The sequence below is a fragment of the Canis aureus genome, chromosome 20 (genome assembly GCF_053574225.1).
Source record: "Canis aureus isolate CA01 chromosome 20, VMU_Caureus_v.1.0, whole genome shotgun sequence".
Lineage (NCBI taxonomy): Eukaryota > Metazoa > Chordata > Mammalia > Carnivora > Canidae > Canis > Canis aureus.
Window position 1 is genome coordinate 28,650,476 of NC_135630.1, and position 20,885 is coordinate 28,671,360.

A 20,885-nucleotide genomic window follows, 5' to 3' on the forward strand; every position below is an offset into this window, starting at 1 on the left:
TTAACAGGTGCCACAGACATCTCAAAACATCCTTCACCTACCTCATCATTACTTTGAAACTATGGTAATCTGAAACTGCTACTCTTGCTATATTACATGTTCATTGAGAAACACAGATGCTACCAAAACTCGAACTTGCCTTTTAAATGATTCAATAACTGTATTTCAATATAATTGGCTTCCTTTATACCCTATGGGTTTTATTTGATGCATTTAAAACCATTATTTTAAGAAGGAGACCCTAGGCTTCACCCAACTGCCAAAGGTAGTTCACAACTACAGAGAGTATTTCCGAGGCCTGGCTAACCCACGCACATTGCTTTCTATAATCCTCATGATGTGTTTCAGACAAGCTGAGCTGTCCTCCTGTGGTGGGACAGAGACACAGAGTCTGCTTTTTCTAATAGCAAGGCTACTCCACTTGTACCCACAGCATCTTCCAGAGTGTACAAGTATACTTGCTGGCTCCTCCTCCCCTTCCTGGGATCACCTGCCTTTCCACTTGCCAGGGCCAGCTCTGCTTCTCCCCCACAGAACTCACATGGACCAGATCTATCCCCAGAGCTAGGGAGTATTAAAATGAGTAGGGGGCTTCAATGGTCTGAGAATCATGTTAAGGACTCAGCCTGTGAGATAAAAGCCTTTTGGAACTAGCAGATTTTTAACAACGTCTAATAAGGGGAAAATGCTGGTCCACATAGGCACTGTCTTCTCTCAGCCTCCCCCAACTAGGGTGCATGCTACAGGGTCACTAAGACTGTGTCTGCAGGGTTTCCTGTTCTCCCAGCAACTAGCAGGCATCTGGCATACAGGAGGAGCTGTGACACAGTGGTTGAATGAATAAGTGAATGAACAAGTGAACTCACTTCGTCCATAGGTAATGTGGCAGATTGCGTTTTTAAAAATGGTGCCACAGGAGGAGGGGCAAGAAGGCTGAAGAGTAGGGTCCCCAAGTCACCTGTCCCCACCAAATGACCTAGATAACCTTCAAATCATCCTGAAAATCTACGAATTCGGCATGAGATTTAAAGACAGACCAGCTGGAATGTTACAGTGAGAAGAGTTCAAGCTTCTATCAGGTAGGAAGACGGGGAAAAAGAAATAAAGACACAAAAGGCTTCCAAGGGCAGGGCCCCCGCGAGGAGCCGGGCTGAGGCCGGGGCGAGTGTCCCCAGGACAGGAGAGCCCCGTCCTGGAGGAGCAGGAGCTGCACCAACCTTCCCGGGCGGAAAGGGGCTCCAGGGAGGTGGAGCAGGACCCAGGAGGGCGGGGATGCCGTCGGGCTCCCGGGGACACTAACAGACACCTGCGCCCCGGGAGAGTGCGCCGAGCTCCCTAAGGGCTGCAGCGCGCACGGGGGGACCCGGAGCAGCTCGGGGGGGCTCGGGGGGGGTGCTCGGCGGAGGGGGCTTCGGGGCGGGAGCGGCTCGGGGGGCTCGGGGGCGGCTCCGCGGAGGGGGCTGCGGGGCGGGAGCAGCTCGGGGGGGCTCGGGGGGGCTCCGCAGAGGGGGCTGCGGGCGGGAGCGAATCCAACAGCGCAGGCCCCCGAGCACAGGGCGCCGGGACACAGACCAGGATCCGGCCTCCCCCGGGACAGGCAGAGGCCGGGAGGGCCCAGGACAGTGAGGACGCTCCTGCCCCGAGCTGAGCAGATCAGTGGCCCCGCCCGGGAGCCTCCAGGCCCTGCAGACGGAGAGCTCTGGAGCTACCGCGGGGGCTGACTCCAGGGCTCCAGAGCTGGCCCCACCACTGCGGTTGTTCCTCCTGGGGCCTCACGGGGTAAACAACCCCCTCTGAGCCCTGCACCAGGCAGGGGCACAGCATCTCCGCCAAGTGCTAACACCTGAGAATCAGCACAACAGGCCCCTCCCCCAGAAGACCAGCTGGACGGACAAGATCCAGAGGAAGTCAAGGGACTTGAAGTATACAGAACCAGAGGATACTCCCCAGTGTTTTTTTTTTTTTCTTTTTGATTTCTGTTTCCTTCCCCCACCCGTTTTTTCCATTCTTTCTTTTTCTTTCTCATTTCCTTCTCTTTATTTTTTCTTTTTTTCTTCTTTTATCTTTTTTCTTTTTCTCTTTTCTTTCCTTCTTTCTCTCTCTTTTTCTCCTTTTCCCAATACAACTTGTTTTTGGCCACTCTGCACTGAGCAAAAGGACCAGAAGGAAAACCTCAACTCAAAAGAAAGAATCAGAAACAGTCCTCTCTCCCACAGAGTTACAAAATCTGGATTACAATTCAGTGTCAGAAAGCCAATTCAGAAGCACTATTATAAAGCTACTGGTGGCTCTAGAAAAAAGCACAAAGGACTCAAGAGACTTCATGACTGCAGAATTTACATCAAATCAGGCAGAAATTAAAAATCAGTTAAATGAGATGCAATCCAAACTAGAAGTCCTACGACGAGGGTTAATGAGGTGGGAGGACGAGTGAGTGACATAGAAGACAAGTTGATGGCAAAGAGGGAAACTGAGGAAAAAAGAGACAAACAATTAAAAGACCATGAAGATAGATTAAGGAAAATAAACGACAGCCTGAGGAAGAAAAACCTACGTTTAATTTGGGTTCCCGAGGGCGCCAAAAGGGACAGAGGGCCAGAATATGTGTTTGAACAAATCCTAGCTGAAAACTTTCCTAATCTGGGAAGGGAAACAGGCATTCAGATCCAGGAAATAGAGATCCCCCCCTAAAATCAATAAAAACCGTCCAACACCTCAACATTTAATAGTGAAGCTTGCAAATTCCAAAGATTAAGAGAAGATCCTTAAAGCAGCAAGAGACAAGAAATCCCTGACTTTTATGGGGACGAGCATTAGGGTAACAGCAGACCTATCCACAGCAACCTGGCAGGCCAGAAAGGGCTGGCAGGATGTATTCAGGGTCCTAAATGAGAAGAACATGCAACCAAGAATACTTTATCCAACAAGGCTCTCATTCAAAATGAGAGGAGAGATAAAGAGCTTCCACAACAGGCAGGAACTGAAAGAATATGTGACCTCCAAACCAGCTCTGCAAGAAATTTTAAGGGGGACTCTTAAGATTCCCCTTTAAGAAGAAGTTCATTGGAACAATCCACAAAAACAAGGACTGAATAGATATCATGATGACACTAAACTCATACCTTTCAATAGTAACTCTGAACGGGAACGGGCTTAATGACCCCATCAAAAGGCCATAATGCCTTGAAATTAGAACTAAATCACAGGAAGTTTGGAAGGACCTCAAACACATGGAGGTTAAGGATCATCGTGCAAAAAGAGGAAAGGGTCAACCAGGAAGTTAAGGAAGAATTCAAAAGATTCATGGAAACTAATCAGAATGAAGATACAACTGTTCAAAATCTTTGGGATGCAGCAAATGCAGTCCTGAGGGGGAAATACATCGCAATACAAGCATCCATTCAAAAACTGGAAAGAACTCAAATACAAAAGCTAACCTTACACATAAAGGAGCTAGAGAAAAAACAGCAAATAGATCCTACACCCAGAAGAAGAGAATTAATAAAGATTCGAGCAGAACTCAATGACATATAGACAAGAAGAACTGAGGAACAGATCAACAAAACCAGGAGTTGGTTCTTTGAAAGAATTAATAATATAGATAAACCATTAGCCAGCCTTATTAAAAAGAAGAGAGAGGAGACTCAAATTAATAAAATCATGAATGAGAAAGGAGAGATCACTACCAACACCAAGGAAATACAAACGATTTTAAAAACATATTATGAACAGCGATATGCCAATAAATTAGGCAATCTAGAAGAAATGGACGCATTCCTGGAAAGCCACAAACTACCAAACTGGAACAGGAAGAAATAGAAAACCTGAACGGGCCAATCACCATGGAGGAAATTGAAGCAGTCATCAAAACCTTCCAAGACACAAGAGTCCAGGGCCAGATGGCTTCCCAGGGGAATTCTATCAAACTTTTAAAGAAGAAACCATACCCATTCTCCTAAAGCTGTTTGGAAAGATAGAAAGAGATGGAGTACTTCCAAATTCGTTCTATGAGGCCAGCATCACCTTAATTCCAAAACCAAAGACCCCACCAAAAAGGAGAATTACAGACCAATATCCCTGATGAACATGGATGCAAAAATTCTCAACAAGATAGTAGCCAATAGGATCCAACAACACATTAAGAAAATTATTCACCATGACCAAGTAGGATTTATCCCCAGGACACAAGGCTGGTTGAACACTCGTAAAACAATCAATGTGATTCATCATATCAGCAAGAGAAAAACCAAGAACCATATGATCCTCTCATTAGATGCAGAGAAAGCATTTGACAAAATACAGCATCCATTCCTGATCAAAACTCTTCAGAGTGTAGGGATAGAGGGAACATCCTCAACATGTTAAAAGCCATCTACGAAAAGCCCACAGCAAATATCATTCTCAATGGGGAAGCACTGGGAGCCTTTCCCCTAAGATCAGGAACAAGACAGGGATGTCCACTCTCACCACTGCTATTCAACATAGTACTAGATGTCCTAGCCTCAGCAATCAGACAACAAAAATACATTAAAGCCATTCAAATTGGCAAAGAAGAAGTCACTCTCCCTCTTCGCCGATGACATGATACTCTACATAGAAAACCCAGAAGCCTCCACTCCAAGATTGCTAGAACTCAAACAGCAATTTGGTAGCGTGGCAGGATACAAAATCAATGCCCAGAAATCAATGGCATTTCTATACACTAACAATGAGACTGAAGAAATAGAAATTAAGGAGTCAATCCCATTTACAATTGCACCCAAAAGCATAAGATACCTAGGAATAAACCTCACCAAAGAGGTAAAGGATCTATACCCTAAAAACTACAGAGAACTTCTGAAAGAAATTGAGGAAGACACAAATAGATGGAAAAATATTCCATGCTCATGGATTGGCAGAATTAATATTGTGAAAATGTCAATGCTACCCAGGGCAATTTACACATTTAATGCAATCCCTATCAAAATACCATGGACTTTCTTCAGAGAGTTAGAACAAATTGTTTTAAGATTTGTGTGGAATCAGAAAGGACCCCGAATAGCCAGGGGAATTTTAAAAAAGAAAACCATAGCTGGGGGCATCACAATGCCAGATTTCAGGTTGTACTACAAAGCTGTGGTCATCAAGACAGTGTGGTACTGGCACAAAAACAGACACATAGATCAGTGGAACAGAATAGAGAACCCAGAAGTGGACCCTGAACTTTATGGTCAACTAATATTCAATAAAGGAGGAAAGACTATCCACTGGAAGAAAGAGAGTCTCCTCAATAAATGGTGCTAGGAAATTTGGACATCCACATGCAGAAGAATGAAACTAGACCACTCTCTTCCACCAGACACAAAGATAAACTCAAAATGGATGAAAGATCTAAATGTGAGACAAGATTCCATCAAAATCCTAGAGGAGAACACAGGCAACACCCTTTTTGAATTCGGCCACAGTAACTTCTTGCAAGATACATCCATGAAGGCAAAAGAAACAAAAGCAAAAATGATCTATTGGGACTTCATCAAGGTAAGAAGCTTTTGCACAGCAAAGGATACAGTCAACCAAACTCAAAGACAACCTACAGAATGGGAGAAGATATTTGCAAATGACATATCAGATAAAGGGCTAGTTTCCAAGATCTATAAAGAACTTCTTAAACTCAACACCAAAGAAACAAACAATCCAATCATGAAATGGGCAAAAGACATGAAGAGAAATCTCACAGAGGAAGACATAGACATGGCCAACAAGCACATGAGAAAATGCTCTGCATCACTTGCCATCAGGGAAATACAAATCAAAACCACAATGAGATACCACCTCACACCAGTGAGAATGGGGAAAATTAACAAGGCAGGAAACCACAAATGTTGGAGAGGATGCGGAGAGAGGGAACACTCCTACACTGTTGGTGGGAATGTGAACTGGTGCAGCCACTCTGGAAAACTGTGTGGAGGTTCCTCAAAGAGTTAAAAATAGACCTGCCCTACGACCCAGCAATTGCACTGCTGGGGATTTACCCCAAAGATACAGATGCAATGAAACACCGGGACACCTGCACCCCAATGTTTCTAGCAGCAATGTCCACAATAGCCAAACTGTGGAAGGATCTTTGGTGTCCATTGAAAGATGAATGGATAAAGAAGATGTGGTCTATGTATACAATGGAATATTCCTCAGCCATTAGAAACGACAAATACCCACCATTTGCTTCAATGTGGATTGAACTGGAGGGTATTATGCTGAGTGAAGTAAGTCAATCAGAGAAAGACAAACAGTGTATGTTCTCATTCTTTTGGGGAATATAAATAATAGTGAAAGGGAATAGAAGGGAAGGGAGAAGAAATGCGTGGGAAATATCAGAAAGGGAGACAGAACATAAAGACTCCTAACTCTGGGAAATGAACTAGGGATGATGGAAGGGGAGGAGGGCGGGGGGTGGGGGTGAATGGGTGACGGGCACTGAGGGGGGCACTTGACGGGATGAGCACTGGGTGTTATTCTGTATGTTGGTAAATTGAACACCAATAAAAAATAAATTTATTATAAAATAAATAAAATAAAATTTATTATAAAAAAATAAAATAAAAAAAATAAAAATGTTGCTACAACCTCTTATGACCTCAAGATAGGTCATAAAGGCAACACCTCTTCCACCTGGAGCCAGATGGAACCTGAGCACCATGTTGTGAGGAATCCCAGGCAAACCACATGAGTCGCCATATGCACATTGCAACCAGCAGCCCCAGCTCGGGCCTGAGCTAACAGCTGCATCACCTACCAGCTATGTGAGCAACTGCTCTTCAGTAACTTCAGCTCCCATCTTCAAGTCCCCTCAACAAGCCCCAGCCATCATGGAACAGAGACAGGCCATCCCCACTGTGTGCTATCCATAAAATTGTGAACATAACTAATGGGGGTCATATGCCACTAAAGTTGGAAGCTAGTTATACAGCATGGGTAACTGGGCCCAGGTTCATAGGTGAGAGAAAGGCCACTTACATCAGAAGAGCCATGGGCCCAGGCCTGGAAGAACTATACCTGAGAAGGAATGTAGGAAGGTCAGATGGGTCCACAGAGGGTGGCATGCTGTGGTTCCTTCCTGGGACACCTGGCTAATTTTCTAGAGATGGTGGCTGGATAGTGTTGTGCCCAAGATTGCGAATCCGAGAAACCACCAAGGAGCCGATACCGATGCAAGTACACAAGGGTTTATTAATAAGCTCGAGCTTGGGTCCAAGTATACCTGACACAGCAGAGCAGGGACCTGGACCCCGAGGTGGGTTCCAGCTTAGTTTTAAGGGCTGGTCTAAGGGACCTCCAGAAGGGCTGGAGCAATTCCTTAAGTTCTGTTTACATTCTGATATGGGGCTTTCAAAGGCATTGAGCTCTGTTCTCATTCTAATACGGGGCTTCCTGCCACTGATGTTGAGCTGTTCTCATTCTAATATGGGGCTTTCTAGGGCGTTAAGCTGCCCCTCCCCCCCGCCCCAATTGAAGTAAGGTAAAGTTCAGCTCTTATTCACAGGGGCCTGAGATTGCTGTACTTGTGCTAACACTGAACTTTAGGTGGAATAGCCTTAATTTTCTCAGCCTCCACAGGTAGAAGAGCAGGGAAGTTCTGGGGAAGAGAGCAGGAAGTACTAGAAGGGCAGCAGGGGCTAGACTAGGCCCCTTCTAGGCAGGGCCAGTACCAGCGACCTGAGCCTAGAGAGTCTTATAGCTACAAACCTACTGCTCCAGAGTAAGAAGGGAAGCTCAGCTCATGGGCCCAGGGAAACACTACACTGCTTGCATAGGGAGGGCTCCTCCCAAAGGAGTCCCAGGAAGGCCACAGGGGAGGAGGGCAGAGAGGTGTACAACTCCAGTTCCCCCAGGCAGGCAGCTCTTTCCCTCCAGGGGAGGGAAAATCTCTGCAGCAGCCTGACTACCTCAGCTCCCAGACCCCAAAGGGGACAGCAGGGGCCTCTTAGGCGCCAGAACATTCAGGAAGGCACTTTGGAGCAGACAAAACAAGCCCACTCTGGCTGGGTTCCCCTAATACTCTTTGATCCTCAGCAGCTTATCAGTACCATGGTGATGTCACACATTGCTGAGATCAGAAAGGACCCTTGTGCCAAGTCACCCTTGCAGGGCCTGTCACTCAATGCTTGCTTGTTTCCTTCTCTTCCTGAGAATCAAAGAAGTTGGGGGAACACAGGAGAAAAACAGCAGACCAAGAGGTCCTGCCATAGGAGCAGAAATCTTCCAGGACCTCAAGGTCAGTGTAGCCTCCTGGGGCAGGCTACCCAGCTGGAAGGAATCTATTCAGCAGAGCTGAGGGCCCACTGGGGACAGTACATGGCATGGCACAGACTATCCCTCTGTCTCCAAGGAGAGCAGCTGACTGTGTGGTCGGCCAGGCTGTGTGTTCCTAATGAGCAGCACATTTTCACACACTGGATCTTTGACCCTCCTTCCTGGGGAGATGCTCCCACATTCCCCCCACTCCCTCCTCACACATTCCTAGCCCTCAGCACTACTTTTGGGAAGGTCTGTGAAGGCAGCACTCCTTCTGTGAACTGTCCCACATTGTTAACTTCTCAAGCTCTATTGTCCTGCTCAGTGTCCCTTTGCCTACATACAGATATCTGCAAAGTCCTGTTTGTTTTGTTATCCCATGACTCTGTGGCATGCTCACTTTAACTTGATTTTTTTTTTAACATCCAGGCTGCATGATGTGTGGCAAACCTGAGAATATCTGCAATCAGGAGTGATTCAGAGCTACCGCTCCCAGGCATAGCAGAGCAAAGGGGCCTCCATAAGCCAACTAGAAGGGAGGAGAGAAAAGGCACAGGGAGCAAAAGGGGTAGATGCTACAAAATGCAGATGGCTGAGGAGCAGCAGGGCAGTTGTGCTGTGTAGTCTCCCAGGTGGAAGCCTTCAATACTCATGAGCCCATGGCAGAGAAACATCTCAGCTCACACACAGTTCACCCACCAGGCCTGACAGAACTAGCAGGAAAGTGATGTTGCCACTGTTCCCAGGAACTGCAAAGAGACAGTGGGGATCAGTACTACAGACACTGATTCTCTTCCCAAGCATCCCTGATGCTGGCAGGACAGCCACAATCTTGATGCCATTGGCCATTCAGCTTCAAGACTCCTCAGGAAGGGAGTTTCAGGCCCTTCTCACAGAATCAGATTAAGATTCTTTTTAGAACATATTTCCTTACAAGAAAAACATACAGCAGGAATCTAGCTGGTCATGGGAGGTATGACAGTGGCTTCCACCAGGAGGGAAATCCCTACCAACTCTGCTAAATGACCAGAACCGCTTTACACCACCATTCATTCATTCAAGCCAATGAAGGCCTAGACCCCTACTCACACACAGAGGCCTCTGGGGAAGGTAACATTTTAACTGATTAAGTAGTGTTACCACTGCAGCTTGATTCATTTCACAACCTGCCTTTGTTATTAAAATGTATTAGTTTTCTATTGCTTCTACTACTGAGAGGTTCCCAGGACATCTCTAAGTTGACAAGTCAATAAGACTCACAAAACTCACAGTTTTGTACTCATAGTTATGGTGTGTTGCAGTGATAGGATGAAAGCAGCAAAGGGAAAAGGCACACAGGTGGCTCAGGAGAGAGCAGTTAGTGTTCCCTCCCAGTGGGGTCACATGGACAGTACTTAGGTCTCCCAGCAAGGATATGTGACTACATGTCTGCAGTGTGGCGATCCATAGTGTTTTCTGGGGGTCAGTCACACAGGCGTGGAGAGCCCATGTGAATGACCATAATGACTCAGTCTCCAGCCACCCAGCAGCCAAACTATACACAGTGTGCCTCAGGGCCTAGGTAAAGAAAAACAAGCACTCCTCGTTGTTTTGTTGTGTTTTTTTAAAGATTTATTTATTTATTTATTCATGACAGACACAGAGAAAGAGAGAGAGAGAGAGGCAGAGACACAGGCAGAGGGAGAAGCAGGTCCCATGCAGGGATCGATCCCCAGACTCTAGGATCCTGGGCCAAAGGCAGGAGCTAAGCCCACTGAGCCACCGAGGGATTTCCCAAGCACTCATCATTGTTTTGGGATGAATTGCATTCTACCCCCACCCCAAATTTTTTATGCTGAAACCCTGACCCCCAGCACCTTGGCATGTGACTATATTTGGATATGGAGACTTTAAAGATGTGATTAAGGGACACCTGGGTAGCCTACTGGTTGAGCATCTGCTTTTTGGCTTAGAGCATGATCTTGGCGTCCTAGGACTGAGTCCCACATCGGGCTCCTTGCAGGGAACCTGTTTCTCCCTCTGCCTATGTCTCTGCCTCTCCCTCTCTGTCTCATGAATAAATAAATAAAATCTTTTAGAAATTAAAAAAATAAAAATAAAGATGTGATTAAGTTCAATGAGGCCATTAGGGTGGCCCTCATTCAATCTGACCAGTGTTCTTATAAAAGAAAATTGGGGCACACAGAGACACCAAGGGAAATGTAAATACAAAAGAAAGACTGTGAAGACACAGCAAGAAGGTGCCCATCTGCATGTCAAGGAGAGAGGCCTCAGGAGAAACTACACCTGCCAATACCTTGATCTTGCCTCCAGAATATGAAATAACAACTTTCTTTTGTTCAAGCTGCCCAGCCCTGATTCTTTGTTATAGCAGCCTGAGCAGACTGAGACAGCCTTAAATCACATTGTTTGCATGAACTGTCTGGCATTGCCCAAAGCCTCACTCAGATATACAAAGACCCTTTTATCCAGCAGGATATTCTAAGAGCTCAGAAGTTATGCCCCAGGAGCTGGGAAGGACTAGTCCTAAACAACCCTGGCCTACAGAGCTAATCCTTTACTGCGCACAACTGGAACAAATCACCACAACTTCAGTAGCCTAAGACAACAGAAATTCATTATCTTCTAGTTCTGAAGATCAGAAGTCCACTGCACAGAAATCAAGGTATTGGCAAGGCAGTTTTCTTACTGGCAATTAACCAAGGAAGCATCAGTTTCCTTGTGGTTGTAGGACTGAGGTCCCCATTTTCTTGCTGGCTGCAAACTTCTAGAGGCTGCCCACAGCCTTCAGCTCACAGCCCCCTTCCTGTATCAAACCATCAAGGGCAAGCCCTGTCCTTTTAATGTTGTATCTTGCTGACCTTCCTCCTCCATCTTCCTTTCCTACTTTTTAAAGGACGTAGATTTGATGAAACTGGATAATCCAGGACAATCGCCCCATCTCAAGAGCCTTAACTAAATCACACCTACAAAGTGCCTTTCCCACAGGAAATAACATATTCCCAGAACCTTGGAACCAAGGGCTGGACATTTGCTGGAGGTGGGACACTGCTGCCACATCAGCTGAGATCTCCCTGATGCTTCTGTCTATGGAAGACAGACTCCATTGAATATCTAAAGCCTCCTCAGTATTCCTGGGAAATTCTAAGGGGTTTTCAGATTCCTAGCCCTCAGAAGCTTGGTCTGCCTCCTCCCACTGAATTCTTTTCTCTTATTTCTGAGTTATGTTGCTGTTTATAATCATCACCTGGCCATGACTGAAAGGGAATACAGGAATATCCCCCATGATTGCTCACAAACCTCTTGCCATGGCACAGTACACATTCCTGGACTGAAATGTTGTCTTTGGTTAGGCCATGCCATGCTAAGACTTTTCCCTCCAGACTCTCCACCACCTCTTTCCCTTCAGGAGAAAACTAAAACCAATCTTCCCATTTGCTTATGCAAATCAACATTCTGCCCATTTCCCATCTACATCCATAGGGCCTCCTTTGCATGGCCCAGGACCAGCCAGTATAGCCCCCTTTCTCCTCCCAGCTCTGCCTCTATAGTGGGAGCAAGGGGAAATACAGTCAGGGTGCTAGTTCCTGACAGCTCCCGTATTTTGCACTGGAAACTGATCCACTGATTTCAATTAACCTTAGGATCATTTCCATTACAAAGAGTCACCAGGGTACTTTCTTATGGGTGGGTGATACATACCTCACTCCTGCTGAAGGAGGTAGGGAATGAGCCCTGAGTGATATATTTGGGTTGAGTGCTGTTTGGGCTAAGAATAGCAAATGCAAAGGCCCTGAGGGGACATGCTCCTGACTTACTTGAGGAGGAGTAAAGAATCCAGAGCAGAATGAGGTCAAGGAAGAGGAAGATAGGGGATGTGCTCAGAGGCTCTGAACAGGATGGGGCACATGAAGCTCTGTGAAGAATTCCAAAGAATTCCAAATAATACTTCAGAGGTATCAGCATGTATCTATTTCTCAAAACCATGAACTTGAATGAGACCCTGTAGAGAGTGAGTAAAGATGGAAGAGACAAAAGAACCAGGATGTAGTCCCAGGGCCTCCAACACTTCTGGGTCAGGAAGATGAAGAGAGGCCAGGAGAGCAGATAGTAAAAGTGGCCTTGGAGGTAGGCAAAGAGCCAAGAGGACAGTGACCTGGGAGTGGCCAGCTGTGTCACATGCTGCTGAGAACCAAGGGGGCAGGCTAGCACCCGACAACAGCCTTTATGTCTTGAACATGTCCCCAAATAATGGCCAATGTCATCTAAAGGGATTTCTGACCATGGGCTTGCAGTTCCCAAAACTCAGCTTCCAGGCAGCCTGTGTGCCTGGTTCTCAAACATGAATGGTCCCAGGACCATAACTCATGAAGAAAGCATAGAAAAGAAAGGGGAGTAGTAAAGATATATATAGTAAAGAGGAGGGGCAGTCCCAAACAAAACAGTTATCACTCAGTAAGCAAATTTCCATAAATAACTTTAGGAAGAGATTCCCAATTAGTGTTCTGGAGAAATTGGATGTGATAAGGAAGGCATCCACAGAACAGGCTATCATAAAAAATCAAAAATTGGGGGCACCTGGATGGCTCAATTGGTTAAGCATCTGACTCTTGATTTTGGCTCAGGTCATGATCTCAGGGTTCTGAGATGGAGCCTCACATCAGGCCCTACACTCAGAGGGGAGTCTGCTTGAGATTCTCTCTCTCTCTCTCTCTCTCTCTCTGTCTCTCTCTCTTCCCTTCTCCCTGCTAGCACTCTCTCTCTCTCCCTCCCTCTTATCTAGAAATAGATAAATAAATCTTTAAAAAATAATAAAAATAAATTAAAAATCAGAGAACAAGAAAATTCTCATGACTACTATGCACATTGCCAAAATGAACAATTTAGTAGAAAAACAAAAACAAAAATATTATCTACAGTATAGAAGGAAACACTAGAAATAATGATCAATCATATAGGGAATCAATCCAGAAGCTCCAACAACCGACCAGTATAAGTTTGAAAAGGGCAGAAGAAAATGAAGGGGGGGAAGTTATCTAAAATTAAGAGGAAAATTTGTTGGAGTCAAAGGACAAAAGAATTCTTTTAGTCTTTTGAGCAAAAGACAAAAAGACAAAACATTACCAATGTTTTGCTTTTTTGTACTGACCCTTTAGCAAGTGAGGCTTAGAGCTGCTCAAGACAATGTTTATCACCCATAAACATTCCAACTATTCCAATAACATCAGACATCATGATTTCCAGAAGGCAATGGAGGGTTTCTGCAAGGATCTAAGCAGAAATGCTTTGTACAGGTGTACAATTCTTCACCTAGCCAAATTATCAGAAAATGTGAAAGCAAAATCTTTTTAGAAATGCAATAATTAAAAAATTTAACTCGATATAAAACTCTATATAAAACCCATGTTTTTAGGAAGTTATTCATAATAGAGTCCAACAAAGTGAGAGTGAAACCAGGAAATATGAAGACAAGGACCAGATAATACTGCATCCAATCTAAAAGAAAGATGGAGGTGACTCAGGAGGACCACTGAGCTGCAGGACAGGACAAGCCCCCAGGACCACAAGGCTGAGGGGAGAAGGGCACAAGAGGGGCCTTTAGAGAAACACTGAAAAGCTTTTAAGTCTTGAGGTAAAACAAAGATACACAAAAACTAAAAAATGATAGCAACAATAACAATGAAAAAGCAACCCAAAGCTTCAAGGGAAAAACCTTAGAAGTAATATGTGGTGCAAATCTAAGACAAACTAAGGCCCAGATTGATCTGAGCAGTCAGGGGTGAAGAAGGGTCCCTGTGACCTCAATGCTACAGAGGGTCCAGACTGGCCACAGAGCAAGAGGACACGCTCCTACATGCCAGTAGCAGAGTCAAAGCCTGTGTTTGTCCTCAGTGTAAAACTCACTTCTGGACCTGCCCAGAGCTGAACATAGCACACCATGGGTCTGGGCAATATGAGTGAAGGTAGAGCTGACTGGAGGGCTGGGGCCCTCAGGGATGAGGGAGCCTGTGTTCCAGCTCCCCTGAGCACAGTGTGGGGGCCCTGTTTATGAGCAGAGTTACCACCACCAAGGCTTGGGCTGCAGAGAGCCCTGATGGAGGTAATGGGAAATCCAGTGATTCTAAGTGATTCCAAGTCTCAGAGCTTCGAGCAGCCTGACCCCTCAGCAAGTGAGGCTCAGAGCTGCTCAGTCAAGAGGCCCTGGGCAGCTGGGTCACCAAGAAGGGAACCAGAAACAGGTGCCTGCACACAGTCCCCTAGGGTAAACTCATCCTTCTTTCTCCCTGACTCTGTCAACTTGGGCAGGCCTCACCTGCTATGACAGCCTGCTTGAACAGCCCAGGAATGCACACACCCACCCCATTATACACCATTGTCCTCTACACCCCCCTCTCAATTCACCTCTGACACAACTGCCATTAGCTGTGGCTAACACTTTCCTCTCCCACTCCTCATCCCACAGCAACAAAGCCCAGGCTCCGCCTTTCCAACAACATAAACCTGGATCCAGTCACCTCTCTGAGCCTGCCCTGCCTGCTAACATCGTGGTCCAAGCTCATCCTCATCTCCTGCCTCCTAACATATAGCTGTACTTCCCCCAACCCCGGCCCCTGACAAGTCTTCCCCCAGCACATCACCAGAGGGATCTTTCCACAGGGTAGGTCAGGCCAGGCCCTCCTCACTCTGAGCTCCATTGCCGCTGTCTCAAAGTGATGGCAAAGTCCCCACAGTTTTCTGCAAGGCCCCATCTGTTGCATCCTATTCAGGCCTCTGACTACATCCACATCCTTCTCTCCCAACTTCACTCCACTCTGGGTTCCTTGCTGCTCCTCAAACAAGCCGGGAACTTATCTCCTCAGGGCCTTTGCACTTACTATATTCTTAGCCCAAACAGCATTCAACCCAAATATACCAACTAAGGGCTCAGTCCCTCCTCCTTCAGCAGTGATGTACCACCCATCCACAAGTAAGCACCTGCTACCACTCACCCTGGTGACTCTTTGTAATGGAAATGAGCCTAAGGTCAATTGAAGCCAATGGATCAGTTTCCAGGGCCAAATGTGGGAGCTGTCAAGAACTAGTAGCTGCTCACACCTGAGGGTGTACATATCCACCAGAAAAGCCTGACCCCGGCTCATCTGAGGACCCTCTGCCCTCTGTTTGGAGGGCCCAACCAGCCCTCCAGGAGCATTGCCACATGACCAGGGGGCAGCAGGAGTGTGAGAAGCTCCTCTCATATTTGCTAGGGAGTGGGCTCTGCCAAGCCTCCTCGTGCTGCACAGGTTAGGCTGGTCCCTGTGTGCAGTGAGTGCCAGTGAGAGCCTCATGGACACCGTGGCCTCCACGCAGTACTAGCGGTAATGATATTCCCAGCTAGAAATATCCACAGCAAGCATGGGGAGGAAAAGACCAGAAATCATGGACTTCAACAATCTCTCACCTCCCAACTCCCCTCCCTCTCCCCCCACTCCTCCCCCACACCGCCTACACCGCCCACCCCTGACTCTGTCTGCCTTTGGGACAGAAATTCCCTCCCAGCCCTGCCCTCCCTTTTGTTTCTCATCCTCTTCTCCTCCTGCTTAATTTCTTAAAATAGAAGAATTTTGAGAAACAAATTACAGACTAATGGCAGTGTCAGTTCCCATGAGCTCATTTAAATGTAGACTTTAAGTCTGTGAGAGCATATTTGCAGAGTGTGTTTTTCCCTTCAGGTCCAAGGTCATTGAGAAGCATATAATGTCTGCAGGCCCCAGGAGTCTCACAGTAGAGGTGCTGATGCCACCTGGTTTTAAAAAGAGTCATTTCTTCTTCCTGGGTGGGCAGACACCATCCCCTTCCCCAAGCACATTGGGATCAATTCCAGGAGGGGGCACATGGCACCTTTCCCAGTAAGCTGTGAGCTCCAGGGAGCAGAGAGGCAACCAGATGATTTGAAGCAGGAATCCCAAACCAGAATTTTCTCCAAGGCATCTGACATTCATTCATTCATGCATTCACTCATTCACTCATTCATTTGTTATTTACCTAGATTTATAGTGTTTTAGGCACCAGAGTTGCAAAGTCCCTGACCTCAGCAGTTTCTATTCTAGGATGACAGAAGCAAAACAAATAACCAAATAAACCTAGTCAGCTGCACCAAAGTGTCAAGAAGAAAAACAAAGCAGAGTACAAGTGAGGGTGGGGCCAGGTCAAAGAGGTTAGTCAGAGAGGACGCGTCCATCACATAATCTTGAGCCAACACTTGAAAGAAGTGCAGAAGTCTGGGGATGAGTGTCTGGCAGAGGGAATAGTGTGTACCAAGACCCTAGGCAGAGGTGTGATTGGAATGTTCAGGGAACTGCAAGTGACCAGTGGGGCAAAAGCAGGCATGAGCAAGGCCTGGGGTTTTCCGCGAGGGATAAGAGCCGCTGGAGGGTTGGTGCAGAGAGGAACTTGTTTCATGTTTGGTGCGGAGGAGGAAGAGCATACAGTACAGCTCAAAGTTTGCCCTGGACCCCTGCGTTAAGGCATTGGCCTCTGCCCTTCCCTGGCTCCTGCAGTGCCCTTATCCACACAGCCAGGAAGGAGACCTTTGATAGTAACAACTGTTGCTGGAGGCCAGTGAGTAAAGACTCTGAAAGATTTCCCTGTTTTTATCTCTAGAACCCAAGAATGTTACCTCCCGTGGCAGAAGGGACTGTACAGGTATGATGAAGTTAAGAACCTTGAGATGGGAGATTATTCAGATTGCAGATGGAGCCTAATGAAACCATGGGAAGAATCAGAGACTTGGTGACAGAAGCAGAGGTTGGAGGATGAGCAGTGAAGATGGAAGAAGGGTCACAAGCTTAAGAGTGGTGGCCTGTGGACACTGGAAAATGCGAGGGAAGGGATTCTCTCCTGGAGCCTCCACTAGGACCCCAGCTGTAGTGATGCCTTAAAAACCAGTGAAGCTGATGGCAGGCATCTGACCTGCAGAACTGTAAACTACTAAGTCTGTTTTGTTTTCAGTCGTTTCAAGTATGTCGTAATTTGTTAGAGCAGACACAAGAAGCTAATACGACTGTCTTGGGTTGTATCTCCTAGAAGCAGAGCTCAGATGTATATGGATGTCAAAATAAAATGTCTTAGGTGAGATTTCCGGGAAGCTCAAAGGCCAACTCAAGGTGACCTCAGATAAAGTCAGTCTCACCCTGATGGGGGGCAAGACCTCAAGCGCAGACTGCTTGGAAGTGTGGGACTCCCCCGGGGCATTCAGTCTTTGGCCATGTGCCTCTCCTGGGGCCGAGGTGTGGCACTCCCAGTTCCAGAGAAGGGGCACTGTGCACTGACCTCCATGAGGGCCTGGTAGACATCGGCTCTCAGCAGAGTCATACAAGTACCAATGCTCACAGCGTTCCCTGTGACCCCAGCTCAATTTTAGCAGGATGATGAATGCTTCAAAGACAGCCTATAAAGTAATGACTCCTATTATCCCCATTTCAGAGGAATAAACTGAGGCACAGAGGGGTCGGTAAGTGCACTGTACAGCCCACAAGGCCACTGGGATCAGCACTTTTCCCAAGCATGTGGGAATTCCTGTTCTCTGCTCTTGGGGAGCCTACAGTCTTTATCTCAAAAGAATGATTCTTGAAGAGTAAGAAGGAAATTATCAGGCTATAATAAGAGTTATTTCTGAGTGGGAGAATTACAGATGGTTTCTACTTTTTCTTTATACCTTTTCATATCTTACAAATTTCTAGTCAGAAATTGGGAATGCAAACCAAAACAAGGAATATTTTTCAGGGTCCCATAACTGTGCAGGGGTGAGGAAGGGAAAGTGGGAGGGCTTCCTTTGGAAAATTCACCCAGGCACCTGTCCTCTGGGACCTGGCCCTCACGCTGGGCTATGGAGCAGCATGCTCCAGTGGGACCCCCCCCCCCGCCCCAGGCAACAGGCCCCTTCTCCCTATACAAGCCTTCTCTAAGCTTTCTGCATGGTTGGGCCTTCTTGCCTTCACTCTCTGCTGGTCAAAGCAGCCCCGTGCCAGCTCTGATGCAAGGGGAGGGAACACAGGCCTCCTTCCTGGGGGACTGGGCAGCAGGGAGGTAGCAGCCATCTTTAGGCCCCCACATTGACCTGCACAGTGCCCTCCAAGAAGTGGGCTTCAAAAAATTTGGATGGAATGAATGAGCACAAAACAAATGAATGAATGCATCTTTCACTTATGTCCCAGACAGCGCTGGCATTGCCTCTACTTCAGACAGACAGGAACATAACTGTCATGGTAGGCTGGGCCTAACATCTTCTCTCTGAGTCTTGAAGCTCAGCACCTGGCCCCTCGGGGCCATAAAGACTATGCCCAAAATACATTCTTTTGTCCACCACAGACACAGCTACCATTTTTGTCCCAAATATCTCTCAAGGCAAGGATGCTCAATCTGTCTCACATACATGATGCCCCATGTCTTAAGAGCTATATCAGGTTCTTCAACTGTGCAAGGGGACAGATAGATAATACTCTATAATGATACCATTGTTTTGAAAAATAGATCATATTATGTGATCAAAATGATAATAATGATGATGATAATTGCAATAATCACAATGATAATCACAAGGGTGGTGATAATGATGATGATGGTGACAGTGATGATGATGATGGTGATTGTGATGGTGATGACAGTGATGATAGTGGTTATAATTATGGTGATCTTGATGGTAATGATGATAGTGATGATGATGTGGTAATGATAGTGAGGATGGTGAGGTGATGATGGTAGTGATGATGGTAATAACCATCGTGATGGTGATGATAACGGTGGTGGTGGTGATGATGATGATGATAATGAAAATATGATGGTAGTGATGAAGGTGATGGTGGTGATGATGGTGATGATGATAATGATGATAATGATGGCTCTAGATTATACTATTTGTACTTCACTGAGCACAGAGACATTAAGACATTTTCTCAAGTTCTTAGGGCTAGTAAAAGGATAAAGGCTTAGCTGATTTCATAGGCAATGCTCTTTCCAAACACTCCATTGCCTTTTTCCAATGTTCAATTCTCAACTCACTTCTCATATCTATTATTCCTTCAGCAGCTTGACACAAGTCCTCCCCCGTCCATCACTATTTCATTCACTCTTCCTTTTTTCAAGCATTTTTGCATCTGACCTTCCTCATGCAGCCCCTGAATAATAAGCTGCTCCCAAGTAGAGCATTTGAGTGTGAATAGCTGGACCTCTTCTCATCCTGAACATCTGGTCCCTCCACACTCAAAGTAGTTGATGAAACATGCAGAGGCCGGGCCCTACAAATTGGAATTCAGAGGCCCACCCTCCCTTTCCTTTCAATTTCCTTTTTGAGAATTTAGTTCTCCAACATCAATTTCTGTTTGTAATAAATATTTAAGCACTTTGCCTGCCAGGCCTGTATCATGTGAATACTTCAAGCTGGCAGCCCCAGAGCCTTTTGCTACCCCACATGACCACCCTGCACCCCCAGAAAGACTCTCAGGAGGTCTCAGCTGAGATGCTTCTTGTGTCCCCTATTCCCTTAGCTGCTGAAAAGGACTCTTCCTTTTGGCTCGTCTTCCAAGTGCAATCAAGGGCCACATCACATCTGGCTGAAATTGCTGCCACAGAAGCATTCTTGGCTTCTGTGCCTCCAGCCACTCCATCCCCCATCCACATTTCTCCACTAAGTCTAATCCAAATCTAATCTGTCACTCCCAGGCCTGAAACCCCATAATGACCCCTCTCTGTTTGCAATATAAAGTCCAAACCTGGTATTAGAGAAGATGGCGGAGGAGTAGGGGTCCTCACCTCACTTGGCCCCACCAACTTACATAGATTACTTTGAAACCATCTTGAAAACCTATGAATTCAACCTGAGATTTAAAGAGAGAAGGATTTTTGCTTCTAACGAGGTAGGAAAGTGGAAAAAAATAAAAAAGAATCAAGTGGGTAAAGGGCCCTGGGAGGACCCGGGCTAAGGCCCAGCGAAAGCCTCCAGGACAGGAAAGCCCAGCCCTCAAGAAGCAGGAACTTTAAAAAAATCCTCACCTGATTACTCCTGGAGGGACTGAATGGCACTTAGCAAGGAAACTGAGCAGAATCGCAAGAGGGGCAGTGGAGCCTCCAGTTTCCCAGGTCACTAATAGAGGAAGTGTGCCCTGAGGTAAAGCGCACCACAGACTGTGCCCTGATCTCAGTAAAGGGCTGGAATGTACAGCTGGTGGGGCCTTGGGAAGAAGCCGGTCAGTCAGGCAGGGGCTCCAGAAGGAGGGGTCTGTACCCTGCTGCCTTCAGGAGTCGTGGCCCTGGGAGCACAATTCCAGCAACACAAGCCCCAGATGCCAGGGCTCCGATTGGACACAGCTCAGGATCCTGCGCCTCCTCCAGGACAGCGAAGATGCTTCTGCTGCAGGGTGCCCCCAAGCTGTGAAGATCAGCGAATCTGCGCTTCCCCGGGAGCATCTAGGCCAGTGTGGACTGGGAGACTGTGGTAGTTACTGTGGGGAGCTGACTCCAGAGCTAGAGATATGGCCTCCGCCAGTATTGTTGTTCTTCCTGGTGTCACCGGGTGACTAGGAGAGGCAGGCCACCAGAGAACAGAGGCCTCATGGGGTAAACAGTTCCCACTGAGC

At 46.6% G+C, this 20,885-nt stretch overlaps 1 long non-coding RNA gene across 1 annotated transcript; it reads left to right on the forward strand.

Annotated features, from left to right (window-relative positions):
- The first annotated feature begins 8,153 nt into the window (after positions 1–8,153).
- Positions 8,154–17,389, forward strand: LOC144291932 (uncharacterized). The gene is made up of 3 exons (XR_013359476.1): positions 8,154–8,251; positions 8,701–8,839; positions 16,915–17,389. It is a non-coding gene; the product is annotated as an uncharacterized LOC144291932 (long non-coding RNA).
- Positions 17,390–20,885: the final 3,496 nt, after the last annotated feature.